The 14866-nt window shown below is 39.5% G+C and overlaps 1 protein-coding gene across 1 annotated transcript in view; it reads left to right on the top strand.

The window, feature by feature from the left end:
* Positions 1 to 4311: 4311 nt before the first annotated feature.
* The window catches only part of RIMKLB (ribosomal modification protein rimK like family member B), an 83050-nt gene continuing 72495 nt past the window's right edge, over positions 4312 to 14866 (top strand). Inside the window, exons 1-2 of the mRNA XM_066263856.1 lie at positions 4312 to 4396; positions 13299 to 13347. The gene's annotated coding sequence lies outside the window, so the exon portion shown is untranslated. The remainder of the gene's footprint in view (positions 4397 to 13298; positions 13348 to 14866) is intronic.

Raw genomic sequence — 14866 nt, 5'->3', positions numbered from 1 at the left:
TAGTTCTACTTTGGAGAGAATCAACTGCCATTTTATTTTATTTTATTTCATTTCATTTTATTTTTTATTCAGTGAGAGGAGAGGAGGCAGATAGACAGACTTCTGTATGTGCCCCAACCAGTATTTACCCAGCAAGCCCATGAGGGGTTGATGCTCTGCCCATCTGAGCATTGCTTCATTGCTCAGCAACCAAGCTCTTCTTAGCACCAGAGGCAGAGTCCATAGAGCCAGGCTGAATGCCCTGGGCCAACTCACTCCACTGATCCATGGATGCAGGAGGAGAAGAGAGAGACAGAAGTGAGAGAGGAAGGGGTGGAGAAGCAGATGGGTGCTTTTCCTATGTGCCCTGACCGGGAATCAAATCCAGGACGTCCACATGCCGGGCCAATGCTCTACCATTGAGCCAACTGGCCAAGGCCATCAACTGACATTTTAGAAACTCAGATATGAGAAGTGGTTGACTTTCTGTGTCCTAGAAGTGTGTGTAAAAGTGTCTGTTAACTCCTATAGTCTACATTGTGTACATCCCTGGTGAGCTAACTTAGAGAGGAATACAGGTGGACACAGAGGGTAGATAGAGTTAATAAGTTACAAACTAGAGAAAAGGAGGGTGAATGATGAAGAAAGGATGAAAGAAAGGGAGGAGGATGAGAGGAAAGAAGAAAGCTAACCAGCTGTGAAGCTAGAAAGAAGGGAAAGAAATGGACATAATGAGACATAAGCAAATAGCACCTCTGATTCCTCTGAGGGAGCACCCAGTGTTCCATTTCTGACATATGTGGCAATTCTGGTGAGTTCCTAGAACAAGTCTGAGTACAGACCCAGCTCTTTCCTGGTCTGCTTGGCCCAGAACTTGCTCTTCTCCCATCTGCTCTACAGTGAGAGTACAGAGACTGGAAAACAGATGTGACTCTAGTCTGGGGAGAGTTAGAGAAAGAAAAGGCAGGGGGTAGAGGTGCGGGTGGGGGAAAAACCAAAATGCAGATGCAAAGCAGACCTAAGGCAGGACATATAATAAAGAGCCTAGAGCAACAATCATGTTTTCCATGAAGCTCAGACAGATGGAGAAACTGAACTAAGGCCAGTCATTTGGCAGGGAGAGCAATGACCTCAATGTGCTGGCCTCGCTAGAGACTGCAGTCAGGAAAGCCTCCCTAGGCAGTAGGAGGGGCTGCTCTCCTGGGGTCCTGAGAGGGAGTCTGCAGTTAGGGCAGTGAGAATGGAACAGAATGTTTAGGGCAAGGCAGAGGCAGAAGGCAGGCAGGGAGCAAAGGAAAGGGAAGAAGCAAGGCAAGAACTGGCAGAAGAGCAGAAACCACCATCTATTCTCGGGTTTAATCAATATGCAGGAATGCAGTTTGTTTTAAAGTAGTTTGATTAATTTTTTTCCCTTCATGACAGCTATGGCAACTCCCTGTTTGTTTTATTATTTCTATAAAATATTTTATTATTTTTAAAATTATTTATTGACTTTAGAGAAAGAAAGAGACAGAAACATTGATCTGTTCTTGCATGTGCCCTGACCAGGGAACGAACCCACAACTTTTGTGTATCAGGACAATGCTCTAACCAACTGAACTACCTGGCCAGAGCAGCTCCCCATTTGTTTTAGAGCCCAGACTTGGATCCCCAGGTTTAGAAAACCTCAGATATATTTTGCCTAAGATGATATGGTCAGATCTGTTAATTACTTTATCAGTTTATCATTAAATCACATGAAGTCAAAATCAGCCTCAGTGGTAAAAAATGAGCAACTGTCATCCACAGATGTGAGCCTATAATTTCTGAGGTTCTCACTGACACAGGGAAGAGCTCCCTGGGCAGCAGAACTCCCAGTAGACACAGGAGGGATCTCTTAGGCATAGAGAACACATTTTCCGGCAACATTCTCCTCCATGGAAATGGCTGGCAGGTGCAGAAGTGACTTACTGAAGGCAACCTAATGTTTGAGTTACCTAGGAAATTTTTAGTTTTCAAAAAAGGTCTCCAAGCAATGGAAGATAGGCAAAGTACAAAGGAAGAGAAGGGAAGCAGAGAAACAAGACAGCACACTGGATTTATTCATCTGTTTACTGGCCTGTAAAGAATACACCCATTAGCTGAAGGCCTCTGGGCAAATGTACAGAAACATTATTACTGCAGCCCAATCCAACTAAATTAAACCCAGGGCCTAAACACACACACACACAAATTTCCATAAAAGGAAGGAAAGGAAGGGAGGAGGGTTATATGAAGTGGGGGAGGGTGAGGGAGGGAAGAGAGAGCAGTGTGTGTAGAGGAATGAAGCAATAACGTAGAGGCAGCCAAACATAAAAGACAGACTCAGTGCGCAATTTAGGAGGCTGCCAACATATGTGCTCAGAAAGAGCTAGGGAGAACTTCCCACGTCTTAGTACCCCGTCCCTGCTGTAACACTCTGTTCTCCATGCCTCTGCACATTGCACTTTTTGTTCCTTTCTCTCTGTGATAACCTCTTCCCAACTCCAGTAACTTATCTGTGCATGGAAACCTAGTTTAGATGCTGCCTCTTCCCAGAAACCTTTCCTGGTCCCCTTTGAAAGTGTCTGAAGAATTCACCATCCCCTCTCCTGAGCAGCCTCTTTGTTTTTATAACTATGTCATCCACTTTATTATAGTCCTTCTTTTACATATTCACATTTCAGATTAGACAGAGTTCTTCGATAGCAGACAGTAAATTTTAGCAGACGGTAAATTTTACTCATCACTAGCTGACATAATTAGCACATAACTCAAAATTTTGTCGTTTGAATTGAGATGAAGACTTGAAATAGTAACTTTCTGTTTTGAAATAGAAACATTCAAAAACTGAGTCAAATGCAAAGAAGTAGGGGATAAATGTTCTAAAGAGGAAAGTAGTTTGAGAGGACAGCAAGTGGAACAGCCAGCCAGTGCACTGAGGTGGATAGGAGGGGACAGAACTAAAGGGCAAAGGCAGAGGAAGTGAGCAACAGTCACTCCAGAAACAGAAATCTTAGCACAAAGGCTGTCATTAAAATCAGTGCATGTAGTCCTTCAATAAAACTCTTCAAAATTAAAAAAAAAAAAAATCAGTGCATGTAAAACATGTGTGCCTTATGTCTACCACAGTTAGTGCTTTTGTCTCATTCTGCTTCATGTGAATTTTCTGATGGCCTAGTGGTCTTGCATTGTTACTCCCACAATCCCTTGACCGTGCAAATGTAAAATGCTTGTTCCAAGTTCAGGATTCTGTTAAGGATTCTGAAATAAAACCCACAACAAAAATTTTGAATAAATGGCCTGACCAGGTGATGGCACAGTGGATAGAGCGTCAGACTGGGATGCAGAGGACCCAGGTTCAAGACCCCGAGGCCGCCAGCTTGAGCACGGGCTCATCTGGTTTGAGCAAAAAAGCCCACCAACTTGAACCCAAGGTCGCTGGCTCCAGCAAGGGGTTACTCGGTCTACTGAAGGCCCGCGGTAAAGGCACATATGAGAAAGCAATCAATGAACAACTAAGGTGTTGCAACGCGCAATGAAAAACTAATGATTGATGCTTCTCATCTCTCTTCGTTCCTGTCTGTCTGTCCCTGTCTATCCCTCTCTCTGACTTACTCTCTGTTTCTGTAAAAAATAAATAAAATTAAACAATTCAACCTTTAAAAAAATTTGAATAAATGAACACTGGCTACACACAAAATAGAACAGATACTGGAAATTCATTAACAGGTAGGAAATCTCCATCTTATCAAGCAACCAAAATCAAAGAAAGCCTGAAATTTGCAAACATGAAAAGAACCCGGGAAGGTTTGTGTTTACATGATTATTAACAAATGTGTATAATTATTAATATAATAATAGCTAATATAATTATTTGATTTAGTGCATTTATATGATTAATATATATTTATACTTTTTATAGATAATATGTGCTGGGAAGCCTGCAAGATTGCAAAGCCCCCAATGATTCTTACTTCCTTTTACCCCCTTGTATTATCCTTACTCTTTGGGTACAGGATGAATTTGGGGACCACTGGCAAATAGAATGTAGCAAAGACAATGGGATGTATCTTTTCAGATTAAGTAACGAAGAGACTCTGACTTCTAATTCTGGGCTTCTCTCCTGATCTCTTGCTTGCTTGTTTGCTCTGAACAAAGTCAGCTGCCACAATGTGAGCTACACTATAGAAATGCCCATGTGGCAGGAATGATTGTCTCTAGCCAACTGCCAGCAACCTAAGGCCTGCCAAAGCCATGTGAATAAACTTGGAAGTGAATCCTCTCTGTTGGGCCTTGAGAAGAAGACTGGGGGGACTGGATGAAAAGGTGAAGGAATTAAGCAAAAAATACAAAAACAAAAATAAAAACACCTTCAGAGACACAAACAACAGTATGGTGATTACCAGAGAGAAAGGAGGTAAGAGAAGAAGAGGGTAAGAGGGGTTAAACGGTGATGGAAGGAACCTTGACTTGGGTGGTGAACATACAATACAATATAGCAATGATGTATTATAGAATTGTACACTGGAAACCTATATTATTTTATTAACCAATGTCACCCCAATAAATTCAATAGAAAAAAGAACACCACAGCCCCAGCCAACACCTTGACTATATAGTCTTAAGAGATACCCAGAGTCAGAGGTATGCAGCTGAACTGTGCTTAGATTTTTTTTTTTTTTTTCATTTTTCTGAAGCTGGAAACAGGGAGAGACAGTCAGACAGACTCCCGCATGCGCCCGACTGGGATCCACCCGGCACGCCCACCAGGGGCGAAGCTCTGCCCACCAGGGGGCGATGCTCTGCCCATCCTGGGCGTCGCCATGTTGCGACCAGAGCCACTCTAGCGCCTGAGGCAGAGGCCACAGAGCCATCCCCAGCGCCCGGGCCATCTTTGCTCCAGTGGAGCCTTGGCTGCGGGAGGGGAAGAGAGAGACAGAGAGGAAAGTGCGGCGGAGGGGTGGAGAAGCAAATGGGCGCTTCTCATGTGTGCCCTGGCCGGGAATGTGCTTAGATTCTTAATCAACAGACACTTTGGGAAAATAAATGTTTTCCTAAAACTCCTAGGCCCTGTACGAAAAAGTATGATTATACTTCTTTTCAGCATATTCAGAGGAAAGGAGAGAGAAAAAGAGAGATTAAAAGATAGAAGAGATAGAGGAGAAGGAACAAGGAGAAGGGAGAGACATGGACACTAAGAAGGGGAAAAGGAGGGAGGGGAAACAGGAGATGGTAGAGTTTGAGAACTCCTGTGGAAACCACAAAATTATCATTTAATATTCACTGTGAATCAAATTTTGAAATAATTTTGTACTGCAACCTACTTGAAATGTAGAAAATCTGATGAGGGGCAATAGAATTGAACAGTTAGAAAATCTAGTTTGTAAGAAAGAGCTAAAGGAATTTATTTTGCCTGGAGAAGAAAATCTGAAGGAGAAATTTAATAATTTTTAAATGTATACTATTTTGAAGATTTTGGTAACTTTATATTTACTGCTTCCACAAAAATTAAGATAAAAAACAAATTTAGTACAGTGCAGCACAAGAAATATAGTCAATAGTATTCTAATACCTATGTATAGTGTCAGATGGGTATGAGATTTATTGGGATAATCAGTAAGTTATGCAATGTCTAATCACTGGGGTGCACACCTGAAACTAATGTAATTTTGTACATTAACTGTAATTTAAAGATAAAAGTGATTAAAAAGTAAATTTATTTTAGAGCTTAGTTTAAATTATATTCTTGTGACTTTCTGAATAATCATTAGTTATCTATTTATTCAAAAAACGTGAAAAAATTTTCTATGCTCCAGCCTTTCTGTTATAAGCATTTCTGTTGTAGCAGAAATGAAACAGACAGTATTTTGCTTTTATATTGCTCTCATTTGCTAAGGAAAGTTACAGAAATTAGTTCTTTGGAGATAGATATTTTTCTCCAGTGACTTGGCATTGATATATTTCTAGAAACAGAATGATGGATTGGATAATTAATAAAGATTAAAACTAAATGTCATCACAGGGAAATTAGAATTTGCTTGTTGTTCAGTGGGGTCACCCACACCTTAAAAATTTTTTGGTCTAAGAATGAAGGAGGCTATGAGAGCTGTCCCTAGACAGTGATGGGCAGAAGTACAGGCTACTTCTTCACGCACTATATACCATCTGGTTGTTATGAACCTTTGATACCTTTCCCCTTGAAGAGCCTTCTCCCCGGTTCCCTTAATAGTGTTAACAAACCACACCAAAACTCAGTGATTTACAAAAAGAATGTATTCTTTTCCATGATTCTGTATGCTGATCAAGCAATAATTCTACTTTTCATGGTGTTCGCTGAAAGATCCAAAATGGCCCTCATTCAGATGACCAGTTGGTGCTCCTTGCCATCAGCTCTCTGATGGGAGTGCTGGCGAGAGTTGGTGTCCAGGCAGTATCTAGACCTGACTCACCTAGGCTGCTGACCGCATGGTGGTGGGTTGAGAGAGGGAGCATTCCAAGAAACAAGGGAAGAAGCGCAGATATCTTAAAATTCAGCCTCAGAAGTTATCCAGCATTACTCCCACTTCTTTTGTTCAAAAATAAGTCAACACAGTCAGTTCCAATTTAAGGTCAGGATGCCTCCTCTTGATGGGAGGGATGGAAAAAAATATGTAGTCATCTTCAGTCTACCACGCTGCCTCTGACGTTAAACCGAATCTTCAGTGGACTAGATAAGTGCCAAACAAGGAACATTTGTAGCTTGTCCTTTCTCTGAAACCTAATTCACTTCTCTGGACAATTCTAAAAGGAGCTGACACACCAAGGACTTCTTTGAGACTCGATATTATAGATCAATTTCAGTATTATTTCCTTGGTTTTTTACAGTATTAATAAGCAATATTGACCAATCCCTCCTTTGTGAAATGTTCTCTTCCCTTGATATCTATGGCATCACATTCTTTGTTTTTTTTTCCTCTTAGCTCCACTCAGTGTTCTTTTACATTCTTTTTTTTTCTGTTTACACTTGAATGTGGATAGTGTTCAAGGTTCATGCCCTGATCACCTCTCTCTTGACCAGATTTTTCTTATTAATCACACCCACTCCCATCTATTGGTTTACGCCCCAGATCTATACCAGTCTAATCTACTACTATCTCCTGAGTTCTCTGTCAGAATGTGCAAGAGCACATCTCTACTTGGATGTCTCATAGGCACCTTGGCTCAGTCAGGCCTTAATTACAGAAAGCAGGATCATTAAACCAGGAAAAAGCTAATGAACAGACTCTAGGCTGAGCTTTCAAGAGTGACTCCCAAGAGACTCTATTGCCCCTCTGAGCACCTAAAGGCCACCTTCCAGAGTGAGATGTCACTACTCACAATCTAGATCCAACCTGGCTCTGCTACAATTCACACCAGCAACATAGATCCTCACTCCCCACTTAACTTAGTTTTGAATTAAGTCTTCTGCTGGTGCTTGTGACATTAAAACTCCAGCTGTAGTAGAGTCTAGAGCAGCGGTATAGAGCTTTAGTTTTCTACTCTCTGTAAGGCAGGAAGATTGACAAGAAGGAAGTCTGAATAAATGTTGAACAAACTAAATTACAATATCTTAGCACGTCTAAAAGTGAGTCATCCTTTTCCCACACAGCCCACTCTCCCTAAGACTGGGTACCACTGTCTACCCAGTTACCCAATTGAAATATCTGAGTCATCTTCAGTTTCCTCAATTTCTCTTTTTCCTCACCTTAGGTCCCAACACACACACATGCACACACATCTTTGTCATCAAAATTCTGTTGATCTTAACTCCTTAAGATCTTTTAAATTCATCCATCTCTTCATTATTTCCATCACCACTTTAGTTCAGTCTAATCATTACTGAAACAAGAGTCATTTCTAGTGTCCCAGCTCCCGTGTTTCCTCACCCTTACTTATAATACAAAGCATCAAGAGTAAGATTTCTAGCACTAATATGATTAAGTCACTCTCTGGCTTAAAAACCTTAAAGACTAATTTTTAGTATATGGGTAGAACTTCTTCATATTGCACACGTGACTATTTTTAATATTTTTATCTCTCGTCATCAGTGCTCCACCCTACCCCACACATTTGCACCTTAATTTCCAGCCATACTGAATTACTTACAGTTCTGCAAAAGCTCCAAGTTCTTTATTGCTTCTAAGCCATTGGACATGCTGCATTTTATTCATAACACCTCGCATAATTCTTATTTTCCCATAATCCTTACTTTTCAGCTGCCTAATTTCTACTCATCCATTATAACCCAGGTTGGGTAATATCCCCTTTGGATTACTTTCCAAAGGGTCCCTACTCCAATGAGTGGTTTACTGTGGAAAGATGCTTTGTTTACTGTTGTATGCCCAAAAGCAAGCACAGGGTCTTATTCTCCGAATGGGAAGATGTGTTGAGTGTGAAGGGGAGTGGCTGTATTTCCCAAAAGTGGACACAAGAGGGCAACAAATAGCTTCTCTAGACCAGTTTTGCAGTTACGGTTGCCTTTTTCTACATTTCATTTTCTTTATTCATTTTAGAGAGGAGGGGGAGAGACAGAGTCAGAGAGAGACAGAGAGAGACAGAGAGAGAGAGGAGAGACAGAGAGAGAGAAGGCGGGGAGGAGCTGGAAGCATCAACTCCCACATGTGCCTTGACCAGGCAAGCCCAGGGTTTCGAGCCGGCAACCTCAGCATTTCCAGGTCAATGCTTTATCTACTGCGCCACCACAGGTCAGTCTACATTTCATTTTCTATTCCACTGACTGTTGATGTAGTTCCTGCAGCATGACTCTTGAGCTACATCTAACAGGCTAGAAGATTCCTAGCGACTCAGATCTGTATTTCATTTGTATTGTAGTTGCCTTCTCTATGCAAGGGACTTCAATAAGTATTAGTAATTTTTTTTAAAAAAGATGAAATAATTTGTACATTCAAGAAATCAAGAATTTAATGGAAGCCTGACCTGTGGTGGTGCAGTGGGTAAAGCATCGACCTGGAATGCTGAGATCACCAGTTCAAAACCCCGGGCTTGCCTGGTCAAGGCACATATGGGAGTTGATGCTTCCTGTTCCTCCCCCTTTCTCTCTCTCTCTCTCTCTCTCTCTCTCTCTCTCTCATCTCTCTAAAATTAATAAATAGAAAATTAAAAATAAAGAAAAAGAATTTAATGGGAAAGGGAAGTGGTTCTGAATTTTTTTTATCCCCTGACATACAAGGAAACAAGTGATTTAACTCATTTCATCAGTAACAATGGCTGCTTAAGAAGATGGAAATGTTGGCTTACTGGGTACAAGTAAAATGAAATTTAGGGTCTCCTAAATGGTTGACATGTTTGAAAAGCACAATCACCACCAACACAGCAAATTCTATCCCCAGTAATTCTGTGGTGGTAGAGAAGCATGCTCCTTCATAAACCCATGGCTGTTTTTTTCCTTTCATTTTAAATAGGCTTTATTTTATAGCAGTTATACTTTCACAGCAAAAGTGGAGTGGAAAGTACAGAGAATGCCCATATGCCCCGTGCTGCACATCCCCACATTCCTTTCCCTCAAAGCCGTGACAATGACTGAGCTTCCCCCTCCCCCATTTGGTTCAGTGTAGTAAATGCATTTTTTGCTTACACGGTTTTCAACTTACAATAGATTTATAGGACTAGGACCCCCTCACAAGTTGAGGAGCATCTGTACTCAGTAAGTTTCTAAAATCTGGACGGATTAGGTAGGCAGAAAAAGTAAATGTTTCAATTCTGTTTACAAAGATATACATTCACAACATTGGTGGAAGTCATATCTTAAGAGAAAAAAAAGATTTCCTTAAATTTGGTAAACAAAATATTAAAGAATCATCAATATTTCTAAGAATGTATTGAAAAAATAATAGTCATCCCCATTAGCTCATTCAATCTTATGTTATTAATTCAGTTTTTTCTTGAATCCAGTTTTTCCATTTGTTCTGCAAATTCTTACCCAACTTAGTGATATGCTTAAAGTTATCAGAAATTTGTATTCTAGAAGACTTGTCAGAGTCCTTTCCATGAATCTCTCTGAATACAAAGCTTTTTGCAAAAGCATCACAGTGAAACAATAACTGTCTGCAAGTGACAAAAAGACTGAAACAACAACCAACAAAAAAGGCCATAGTTAAAGATCTGTTGAGAGCTCATTTGATAATGAAATGTAATTATTTCTGTGACATACAACAATTTAAGATCATAATTAGACAATGAGAGCTCTAACAAATTCCTATGATCTTCAAATAATTTCTGGAATACCTATATTGGTGATGTATACCCACACACATACAAACTAAGAAAGTTCACCATCACATATTGGACAATGCTTCACATTTAATTTATAAACCAATTAGACCTAATTAGTTTAACATCTCTCCTGTACAACATGAGAGACAAACCCCCTGAGATATCCTGGGGGGGCTTGGATATTTCCATGTTAATTTTAGGGCAAAATTACTTCATTCAGAATTTAATTCTGGGAATTTATCTAAAATATCAAAAGGTTTGCACATTTGGTTAACTAAAATCACAAATCATTATAAGATAAAACTTTTAACTAGATCTCTGTAACCAAAGCAGTAGTATAAGCTTTTAAAGACAAATAAAGACGTTCAAATGGTTGTGACCAAAACTTCGCTCTTCTAATATTAAGAAGATTCAGTTCTCCCAAGTAATCAGACCTCTAAAAAAGACATAAAGCCTTTGCTTTCTAGCCAAATTACTAAAAGGTAAGGTTTCTTTCAAAATCTCTTATCAAGAGCACACCAACAGTCAAAAAATATTTTTTCTTCTTAACAGAGAGAAAATCACACTCTAATTTTTTATTAGTGTACTTTTGATATGAAGAATTACTCCTTAAAAACATAGATTTATTCCAATTTTAGCCAGCTTGATCACATATAAAATTTCTTTCTTATTCTAATGAACAAACAAAATAGAAACAGAGACTCATCGGACTCATAGATAAGAACAGACTGACAATTGTCAGAAGGGAGGGGCGGGGGAGGCTGGATAAAAAAGGTGAAAGGATTAAGCAAAAAAAAGAAAAAAAGAAAAAAAACTAATAGACTCAGACAACGGTATGGCGATTACCAGAGGGAAAGGTGCGTGGAGGTAGGCAGAAAAGGGTAAAGGAAGATTAACGGTGGCAGAAAGAGACTTTGGGTGGTGAACACACAATACAGTATACAGATGATGTATTGTAGAATTGTGCACTTGAAACCCATATAATTTTATTCACCAGTGTCACCCAATAAATTCAATAAATATATATTTTTTTATTTAGTTTGACAAATCTTATACAACTTTTTTATATCCATTCAGTTTTTGTCCTATACTCTTCCTCTTTCCCATTCTGGAACAATCAGTCATTCAAATTATAGACAAGGGAATTACGGTACTCTTTTTCTTAACAAAAAGATGTTCTTTATACTTTTCTTTATTTAAAAAAGAAGAAGAAAATGGCCACATTTTACTTTTCTTACCTGTTTTTGTTTTTCTTTTAGTCGTATTAGTTGTAGTGGTTTTAATTACATATATTGATTATAATTCTTAACCTTTAGAAATTAAGGTATTTCTAATAAAAACTAAGAAGTAAGCAATTGTAGGATGTTTGTTAACACTAACGTTCTGTGGATCAGATACATTTCATAATTTCTACAGGTATATTTTTCCTTCTAGGGAATTTTTCAATGTGGCGCAAGACTGTTTACTGATAGACCCAAATATCTTTAGTTCCTTTGTAATAAGAAGCCAAAAGTAGATAAACTTGTATTCAATAATTGTTTTAGTATTTTATCTTATTTGAAATGACCTAGATATTCAATGAATATCTATAATTTAACTTAACTTAGTATAATTTTAAGTTTTCAAGTTACCAAAAATACTTCGGAAGCTATTTTTTAAGTACACATGCCATAAAACGTTTAGTGTTGATAACTATGAAGGCATTGTTATTGGACTAAAGGGGTCTGTTTGCCTGCGTGCATCAAAGTGATTGCTCAGCTGAGACCCTTTTTCTTCAGGGCACCTCAAAAATGGATCCAGGTTAAAAGCTTCCCACTGTAGCACTGTAATGCAAGACTATCTTTTGTAAGGTTAACCTACTTGTTCAGCATTAAAACAATATTTTATTCACCTGATGCCTCACACTGGACTCAATCCAGTTTGAGTCAGACCCAGTCTGACCTCCAACCTAGCTGAGTTTCTAAGTTGGATGCTCTCCAACTCTGCCTGGGTTTCTGGACCCAGTCTGCAAAAAGAAATGCTCAAATAAAGTCAGCCAGCTCGTAACACAAAAGCTAGGGAGCTCAGATCTGAGAGGGATGTAGCCATGACCCTGGACAGCTCAATGGGCTCAGTGGGACCTACCCCTGGGTGATCGTTGCTTTTAGGGGTGTTTGGGGGTCTTCTTTGGTTCCTTCTTCTGATACCAGAACTGTACAAGGATAAGCTGAGGCATGTTAAAATTTTTAAGAGTTTATTTGAACAAAAATTGATTTGAATTGGCAGCAACAAACTGGAAGTTGTTAAGAGCCCTCCACCCACAGGAGCTCTGAGAGACTTTTATAGAGAAAAGATGAAAGCAAGGACATTATTGACTGGCTAGGGCTTAAGCCTAGTTGGCCATTTGTGACTGGTTGTCTGTAGCTTTTGATGTCCTCACCCTGAGGCACTTACAGGCTTAGATTTTTGGCTTGCTTACATAAGCTACCATGGCATTATAGCCATCTCAGTCTAATGGCACTCCATGTATAATTAACATTTCTTTATGCAGATGTAGGGAGGGTTCCATGGAAAAATTGTGAGGAAGACAGTGGTCATCAAAACGATCCACTGTACATCAAATGCAGATTTTTGACCTCCTTCTTTGGGGATTTCAATTTGGTATGTCTGCAGTGGAGGGAGACCTCCCCTTCACAACCACCTCCAGGTGGTCTTACTAAATGTGGACTTTCTAACTTTATCGCAGTATTTCTAAAACTTAAGCATGTGTCAGAATCTCCTGAGGACATGATTACCAGATAAAATACAGAACGTCCAAATAAATAAGAATTTCAGAGAAAGAACAGATAAATTTTTAGTACATTTCAAATATTTGGGCCAAATCATCTGTGGTTCTAACTGAAAGTCAAATGTGTTTTCTCTCCAAGCATCACAAGATACAAATCAGTAGTTGAAATCTTCCTTGTGGCAGACATTTGATATAGTTGTCAATTTTGTCTTTTTTTAAAATTTTCAAAATATACAACTATCAATCTACTCTATCACTGATTCTCCCATTAACCTCTAAGAATATTTTGTCCTACTTCTAGGGTCACCTCAGAAACTTACTGGATAACATCAAGTTCAAGAAATGGCTATGTAAGTAACTTTTTATACTTTTGTTTCTTGTTTTACTTTGACACCTATTGCTCTGTTTCCTCTCTCCTCCTCTGCTTTCTACTGTTTCCTTCTGAGGTCTGCTACTCTGCTTTAGTCCAAACTGTCTCCATTGACATTTTTACCAGAGTTTTCTGTCTTCCCCTTTCTTCTCTCTTTTTAAAAATGTTTTTCTTTTTTCTTTTTCCTGTCTCCCTGCCTTCTTCCCAAACCTCCATGTCAAAATTATAATCTGCAGAATCAAGTTAGGGCACTAGGGAACTGCCTCCAGCATTGTGTTCCAGAAGGAGATTTTGTTCTGACAGTCCTTTGGCAAGTTCTCAGCCAGGGGAAAAGAGAGCTTCAAGAAACAATTGCTTTGCCTGAGGATCTGTTGGGAGGGTGATGGATGGCATTGCAGTTACTTCAAGAGCTGCAGGAAAAGGAGGGGAGTCATTGCCAGGCAGCGTGAGGGGAGGAGGTCGCTAGGAGAAAGAACCAGTCAAGAAGAGTTTATAAAAAGGGTGGAGAATGCAGTCTGTGTATGCTGCCTGCAAGACCTTTCTGCAGATAGTGTGTCTTTGTGGGCTGACTGCAGAGGCCCTGTGCATGCAGAATGTATGTGAATGTGTGTGTTGCTGATTTCAGGTCATGGGACTGGGTGAACTGCTGACTGCAAGAAATGGGAATGTATTGTGGAAAGGATTTTGAAGTCAGAGTGCTTGTTTGTGGTTGTGTGGAATGTGTGACTGACTTTTTGCCGATTCCAGCCCTGAAAGTTTAGTGGGAGTCTGGCTTGGCTAACTAAGCCAAGATACAACAAAGTCAGAAGAAAATAAAGAGGGAAGCCATTGCAACAAGAGAAAAGAAAAGGGAAATTTGGAGAAAGGGGGAGTGAGAAAACAGAAAATAAACAGTAGAAATCCCTTCCTTAGAAAAGGAACACATTTGCGAGGAGGAAAGGAAAAGCAATCTTCTTCCAGGAATAACCACTCTGTATCCTAGTTCTTCTGATGCCTTGAGATAAGATAGACCCTAGTTTTTCTCCCTTATTTCCTTCTGGACATGGTTTATCCTGACCTGTGTGTTACAGGTACATTTTGGTTACACAAGGGATATTTAAAAGCTTAACAATTATTCAGAAAGGAGCAATAACAGTTCTTATATGAGGAAAAAAGAGGGTTTTTTGTTGTTGCTGTTGTTAGGCAAGACAGCTATTAGACGTAATAGATAGATACTGAGATTTAATCAGAGATTAAACAGAATTTGAATTTTTTGTGTGTGTGTGATTAAAATAATATGTAAGGCTTGGCCTATGGTGGTCCAGTGTATAAAGCATCGACCTGGAATGCTGAGGTCGCCGGTTCAAAACCCTGGGCTTGCCTGGTCAAGGCACATGTGGAAGTTGATGCTTCCTGCTCCTCCCCCTTTCTCTCTCTCTCTCTCCTCTCTAAAATGAATAAAGTCTTTAAAAAAATAACATATGAAATGCACATTTCATTTTGAAAGCAAAGGTGTGGAA

The sequence above is a fragment of the Saccopteryx bilineata genome, chromosome 1 (assembly GCF_036850765.1).
Source record: "Saccopteryx bilineata isolate mSacBil1 chromosome 1, mSacBil1_pri_phased_curated, whole genome shotgun sequence".
Classification (NCBI taxonomy): domain Eukaryota; kingdom Metazoa; phylum Chordata; class Mammalia; order Chiroptera; family Emballonuridae; genus Saccopteryx; species Saccopteryx bilineata.
The sequence above is the reverse complement of the archived record's forward strand: the minus strand, read 5'-3'. Positions and strand labels throughout refer to the sequence as shown.